The sequence below is a fragment of the Coturnix japonica genome, unplaced genomic scaffold (assembly GCF_001577835.2).
Source record: "Coturnix japonica isolate 7356 unplaced genomic scaffold, Coturnix japonica 2.1 chrUnrandom808, whole genome shotgun sequence".
NCBI lineage: Eukaryota > Metazoa > Chordata > Aves > Galliformes > Phasianidae > Coturnix > Coturnix japonica.
In genome coordinates this window covers 21,055-28,673 of record NW_015440166.1, presented here as the reverse complement: position 1 = coordinate 28,673, position 7,619 = coordinate 21,055, and the positions used below count along the sequence as shown (strand labels likewise).

Below are 7,619 nucleotides of genomic sequence, written 5' to 3'. Positions count from 1 at the left end.
ATAGAGACCCCATAGAGACCCCATTAATAACCCATAGAGACCTATAGAGACCTATAGAGACCCCATAGAGACCCCCAACCCCTATAGAGACCCCATAGAGACCCCATAGACCCCATAGAGACCCATAGAGACGCCATTAATACACCATAGAGACCCCATAGAGACCCCATAGAGACCCCATTAATAACATATAGAGACCCCATAGAGACCCCATTAATAACACATAGAGACACATAGAGACCCCATAGACCCATAGAGACCCCATAGAGACCCCATAGAGACCTATAGACCCATAGAGACCCTATAGAGACACATAGAGACCCATAGAGACCCTATAGAGACCCCATAGAGATCCCATAGAGACCCATAGAGACCCCATAGAGACCCATAGAGACCCATAGAGACCCCAAAGACCCATAGAGACCCCATAGGGACCCCATAGACCCCATTAATACCCCATAGAGACCCCATTAATAACCCATAGAGACCCCATAGAGACCCCATTAATAACACATAGAGACACATAGAGACCCCATAGAGACCCCATTAATAACATATAGAGACCCCATAGACCCCATAGAGACCCATAGAGACCCCATAGACCCATAGAGACCCCATAGAGACCCCATAGAGACCTATAGACCCATAGAGACCCATAGAGACCCCAAAGAACCATAGAGACCCCAAAGACCTATAGAGACCCCATGAATACCCTATAGAGACCCCATATAGACCCATAGAGACCTATAAAGACCCTATAGAGACCCATAGAGACCCCATAGAAACCCATAGAGACCCCATAGAAACCCCATAGAGACCCCATAGAGACCCCAAAGACCCATAGAGACCCATAGAGACCCCATAGAGACCCATAGAGACCCACAGAGACCCAAAGGGACCCATAGAAACCCCACAGAGACCCATAGAGACCCCATTAATACCCCATAGAGACCCCATAAAGACCCCAAAGACCCATAGAGACCCACAGGGACCCATAGAGACCCCGTAGAGACCCNGGGTCTATGGGGTCTATGGGGTTAATAGGGTCCATGGGGTCAATGGGATCTATGGGGTCTATGGGGTCTATGGGGCCAATAGGGTTAATAGGGTCAATGGGGCTAATAGGTTTTAATGGGTTCAAATGGGATCAATGGATTCCAATGGGATCAATGGACTCCAATAGACTCCAATGGGGTTAATAGGGTCTATGGGGCCAATGGGGTTAATAGGGTCAATGGGGTCTATGGGGTCTATGGGGATCTATGGGGTGAATGGTGTCAATGGACTCCAATGGGGTTAATGGGGTCAATAGGGCTAATAGGCTCAATGGGGTCAATAGGGTCAATGGGGTTAATGGGGTCTATGGGAGCTATGGGGTCAATGGGGTCAATGGCTTCCAATGGAGATCAATGGGGCCAATGGGGTCTATGGGGTCAATGGGGTCTATGGGGTTAATAGGGTCTATGGGGTCCATGGGGTCAATGGGGTCTATGGGGTTAATAGGGTCCATGGGGTCAATGGGGTCTATGGGGTCAATGGGGTCTATGGGGTTAATAGGGTCCATGGGGTCAGTGGGGTCTATGGGGTTAATAGGGTCCATGGGGTCAATGGGGTCTATGGGGTCTATGGGGCCAATAGGGTTAATAGGGTCTATGGGGTCAATGGGGTCAATGGCTTCCTATGGAGATCAATGGGGCCAATAGGGTTAATAGGGTCTATGGGGTCAATGGGGTCAATGGCTTCCAATGGAGATCAATGGGGCCAATAGGGTTAATAAGGTCTATGGGGTCAATGGGGTCAATGGCTTCCAATGGAGATCAATGGGGCCAATGGGGTCAATGGGGTCTATGGGGTCAATGGCTTCCAATGGGGTTAATGGGGCCAATAGGGTTAATAGGGTCAATAGGATCAATGGGGTCTATGGGGTCTATGGGGTCAATGGGTTCCAATGGGATCAATGGACTCCAATGGGGTCAATGGGGTTAATAGGGTCAATGGGGCCAATGGGGGTTAATGGGGTTAATGGGTTCCAATAGGGTCAATGGGGTCTATGGGGTCAATGGGGTCAATGGGTTCCAATGGGATCAATAGGGTTAATAGGGTCAATGGGGTCTATGGGATCAATGGACTCCAATGGGGTTAATGGGGTCTATGGGGCCAATAGGGTTAATAGGGTCAATGGGTTCAATGGACTCCAATGGGGTCAATGGCTTCCTATGGAGATCAATGGACTCTAATAGGGTTAATAGGGTCTATGGGGTCTATGGGGTTAATGGGGTTAATGGGGTCAATGGGGTCTATGGGGTCAATGGGGTCAATGGGATCAATGGGGCCAATGTGGGTTAATGGGGTCAATGGGGCCAATAGGGTTAATAGGGTCAATAGGGCTAATAGGTTTAATGGCTTCCAATGGGATCAATGGATTCCAATGGGGTTAATAGGGTCTATGGGGTCAATGGGGCCTATGGGGTCAATGGGGTCTGTGGGATCAATGGGGCCAATGGGATCAATGGGTTCCAATGGGATCAATGGCTTCCAATGGGGTTAATGGGGCCAATAGGGTTAATAGGGTCAACGGGATCAATGGGGTCTATGGGGTCAATGGGGTTAATAGGGTCAATGGCTTCCAATGGAGATCAATGGACTCCAATGGACTCCAATGGGATCTATGGGGGTTAATAGGGTCTATGGGGTCTATAGGGTCAATGGTATTTATGGGGTGAAATTTGGGTGTAAAAAGTTGGATTTTGGGGTATTTTTCCATGTACTCACTCCAGGACGGCTCCGTCTTGGGGTCGGGCTGATTTGCACTGCTCCACAGGAGTATGGGCTGGGTTTGGGGGGGGGGGGGGGGGGTTTATTTTTTCCCACCATTCTCAAAACTATTGGAACAAAAGTCAAAATGTTGGGAGAGCTGTGACAGACACTAGGACATGATCTGTTGTTCTTTACTGTGCTTCACAATTGACAGTGCGGCATTTGCAAGGGACAGCTGGGAGATGCAGCAAGTGGGACAGATGTCAGGATTAGAAATGGTCTTCTGAACTGCAATGATTGTTACATCCGATCCAGAAGTAAGTGCCTAATCCTGTCCTACAGTCAGTGTACATATTTTTTTCTGATATCACAGTGAATTTTAACAGTACTGTTTCCATGCTTTTCTTCTCCTAGAAGAAGTGTGTTATGCCCAAATGGCTTTGCAGCTCAGGCATAGCTTTGCCTTTGGGAGGGAACATCCTAACATCTTCTTGTAACATAAATACTTCCAAGCCCAATAAATCTTGCCCAGAGGATATCTGTCCAGCAGTATTTAGGCTTAAAGGCCGCTCTAGTGCATAAACACAAGCTTTATAGTGTGCATGTACTGTATGTCCTGGAGGCTTGGAGCTGTCACCTCATGTGAGACAACGCAGGTATTTCTACTAGGCCCAGGACCCTGGGCCTTATTATTATGTATGCCAGGCAGGGGGGTTGAACTTCATGATCCTTGAGGTCCCTTCCAACCCAGGTCATTCTGTGATTCTGTTTTAATGTCAGCGACATTTCCCCGTCAGCAGAGCTAGGGGGTGCTGTTGTATAATTATTTCCCTGGTGTTTTCTTTAACCCTTCTGTGAAACGTTAACAACTTTTTGTGTTAACGGTTAAACCTAATGCGTTTAGAAACAAGAATGAAAAAAATAATGCACATTTAGACATCTGCATGGACACACACAAAAAGAGAAGAATGTGATAAAAAACTCATATTTTTCTTTTCTTCATAATCCTTTTTACTTAAACAAGAATCGAGGTCCCATAAGGATGGCTGAAAAATTAGTTAAATTATATATCAGCCTGTATGCTGTAGAAATCATTCCATCATAATTTCTACTGCAGCAGTGCTAGAAGATGCAGCACAGAGGCTACGTGCAGACTTTTGTGCTGGGAGGTTTTGCATTTGAACTGCATGCAAAATCTCAAAGACTAGTTCTTGTTGACAAGCTCAAAGGGGCCAGTTTTGATGTCATGAAACAGCAAATACGGTTAATCTCTCATTTTTAACTTAAATTTTATGAACTCCACTTCTTAATTGAAGAACAAATGTGTAATGCTCATGTGCTGCTTTCTGGTTCCACAGAGTCTGCTGCTAGATATAAAATGAGTTGCCTTCCTCTGCCCTGTTGAACTCTGGAAGCCTACAGAGCATTGCACACAGCTGATGATCTCTGACAAACACATGGCTGATCAGTATTGCTCTGAAATGCTTACAGACACCTTGATGAAATATTTTGACTGCCAGCATGTTGCTTATTTGAAACTGGGGGTGACTTAGTTATTTATTTTCAAAATCAAGTATGAAAAACCTTAAGAGAAAAATGCATTAAAGATTTTATAGCAGCCCAGATTACCTTTCTGTTTTCTAAATGAAAGTCAATAAGGGATATTGGTAGGTTATTTTTCTACCCCAAAAACTCCCCATGGCAGTTGCTGAGGAAAGCTCAATATTGAATGATAAACGCACAAACAATTACAGGTTTGTGGATGTTGAAGTCAAAGGCAAGCAGCAAATTGAAGAGATTCTCTGTGTGGCCAAGTGACACAAGGGCTCTGTATTGTCAGATAACACAAACCAGGCACAGCTGAAGATGACTCATCGGCCCTTTGCTTCACTGTTTTGCCACTGCAGAGCCTAAAAGTAAATGTACCCCCAAGTACTTCCAGAGCAAATGAAATAAAAGTGCGTGCGGAGCACAAATGGCACGGAATTCTTCTTTGCAGTTAGTGATGCAACATTGCAGGAAGGAGGAGAATCAGGGCACAAATGATACCTATTTCCAGGTGTTTGGTTTTTTAAATGATAGAGATGGGAGGATGAAAATCCTTGGCAATCCAGTGAATGAATGAGAATGTTTGTTAACATTTGTAGGCTAATGACTTTATTCCATTTTGTTTTTCCAGCTGCTGGACAGCCAACTACATTGTGACATGACTTTCAGTCCTAGTAACTTTCAAGAAGGAACTCTCTTCTCACGTGTATTGGCTGCCTCCAGACAATCATTTGTAAGAGCTTGAATTCATGGACATCGTGGCTCTCATCTCATTTTAAAAAACTCATAAAAGTGCTGCACCTGCTCCTTTAAAATGCAATATGTCAGTTTTTCCTTTCTTAAGAAATCTGCAAAATATGTATGACCATATTTGTTAAGGCAAAGCCTAAGTACTGTAACAACAACAACAACAAAATCCCACCTTTTCAGGTATGTTGATGATTTTCAGTCTCTTACTTTGTTCTTCTGAAAGTAATAAGAAAATAAACATGCAATAAAGCTGTTTTGTGTTAACATTTCTAGGAATTAAAAGTTTGAGTTTACGGAACCTTTATAGAATATGCCAAGTTGAGATGAGAAGTAATTTTAAGATAGCATCTAATCAGTGCATTTGAAAAACTAAGCATCACAGCACGACTGCTCTGTTATAACTGAAGCTATAACTTTTTTTATACAGAGACTAGTTTGATAATACATCCTGTAATTCTGAGACATTTTGTGTTTATATTACCTTCAGCGGAGGGTAGGAGTTATACAAATAAATTATTGCACCTTTAGCAATAGGATTTTTTGTTTGTGTACCTCAAGTAATGTTCATGACTATAGCTTGATATTCTCTCAAATAAAGATTTCTTCATTAAACCTAAAGACTGTATACCGTGACGACTGCAAGGTTCCCGTCAGGAGCAATCCTCCTCAGCAGGTTCAGAAGCCAGTGTTGTTATGAGGTTTAAGGACAGGGTGATGCGGGGGGAGGCTGCAGAGTGGGCGGATGCAATGACTTGTGAGTCTGTGAGCTGCAGTGCAATGGTAATGGTGAAGCTTTCCTGGTTGCGCAGCATCCCCGCTGATGGGCTGAGTTGTTCTGAGGTCTGCTGTTCCACTTGCAAACATAGTGTGTGGTTGAAATCCCATGGGGAGAAATAGGCGTGTTTGGCCCTCTCCAGAGTCCTCCCACGAGTTCAGCACTGAATTACACAGCTGTGAAGCTCTGTTTTCCATACATCCTCCCAGACAAAATGAGCAATACCGATGAGCATGGAAGGCGGAGATGGAAGCTGATAGCGACAGGCAGTCGCTTGCTCCAATGTTTATGCTTTTTGGTGAAGTGTGTGCTCCTTGTGAAGCGTTCCTGCAGCCTGTAGAAACAGCAGCCAGAGCTGTGTGAGCTTGTCAGAACACACAGACAAGTTTAGGTGATGCGGTATGGCTGTAAAATGTGAAGGAAATGGTTATTTGCAGTATCTCGTTTTATCTGTTTGCAATGGAGGGAGAAACATCTACCCATTCTGCCTTAGAACTGTGATTAAGTTATAGAGTCTTATGTATGTGCTCACCCATTGTCGTTTGATTTGCTGGGAAATGGAAATCGAGTTGTTATTAGGGCTGCAATAATTTGGGGTTGTTACATAGCTGACAACGACTCGCTTAAATAAAGGCAACCCCTTGCATGTGAGCTGCACACTGACTGAGAAGCATATGTCGCAGCCAACACATGTGCAGTGCTGTCATCTGGGGACATCATGGCGATGCACTGGGAAGTGCCACTTCCTTATANGACCCCATAACCCCATAGAGACCCTATAGGGACCCCATAACCCCATAGAGACCCCATAACCCCATAGAGACCCCATAGGGACCCCATAACCCCATAGAGACCCCATAACCCCATAGAGACCCCATAGGGACCCCATAACCCCATAGAGACCCCATAACCCCATATGGACCCCATAGAGTCCCCATAGGGACACCATAGGAACACCATAACCCCATAGGGACCCCATAACCCCATAGAGACCCCATAACCCCATAGAGACCCCATAGGGACCCCATAACCCCATATGGACCCCATAGAGACCCATAGGGACCCCATAACCCCATAGAGACCCCATAACCCCATAGAGACCCCATAGGGACCCCATAACCCCATAGAGACCCCATAGAGACCCCATAGAGACCCCATAGGGACCCCATAACCCCATAGAGACCCATAGAGACCCATAGAGACCCCATAACCCCATAGACACCCCATAGACCCCATAGGGACCCCATAACCCCATAGAGACCCCATAGGGACCCCATAACCCCATAGAGACCCCATAGAGACCCCATAACCCCATAGAGACCCCATAGACCCTATAGGGACCCCATTAAACCCACCTTGAACTGAGCCCCGAACTGTCGCAGCTCCTCCAGTGGTAGCAGCGCTATAGGAGATTATATGGGATTATATGGGATATATGGGATATATGGGATTATATGGGGTTATATGGGGCTATATGGGGTTATATGGGGTTATATGGGGGGATATGGGGTTATATGGGATTATATGGGGTTATATGGGGTTATATGGGGTTATATGGGATTATATGGGATTATATGGGATTATATGGGGTTATATGGGATTATATGGGATTATATGGGATTATATGGGGTTATATGGGATTATATGGGGTTATATGGGATTATATGGGGTTATATGGGGTTATATGGGGTTATATGGGGTTATATGGGGGATATATGGGGTTATATGGGGTATACGGGGTTATATGGGGTTATATGGGGTTATATGGGGTTATATGGGATATATGGGG

At 45.2% G+C, this 7,619-nt stretch overlaps 2 long non-coding RNA genes across 2 annotated transcripts in view; one reads left to right on the top strand and one right to left on the bottom strand.

The window, feature by feature from the left end:
• LOC107307721 overlaps window positions 1-7,619 on the bottom strand; it is a 19,541-nt gene that overhangs the window by 8,518 nt on the left and 3,404 nt on the right. Inside the window, exon 3 of the long non-coding RNA XR_001552490.2 lies at window positions 7,186-7,232. This is a non-coding gene — a long non-coding RNA (uncharacterized LOC107307721). The remainder of the gene's footprint in view (window positions 1-7,185; window positions 7,233-7,619) is intronic.
• Window positions 2,945-5,673, top strand: LOC107307720. The gene is made up of 2 exons (XR_001552489.2): window positions 2,945-3,074; window positions 4,937-5,673. It is a non-coding gene; the product is annotated as an uncharacterized LOC107307720 (long non-coding RNA).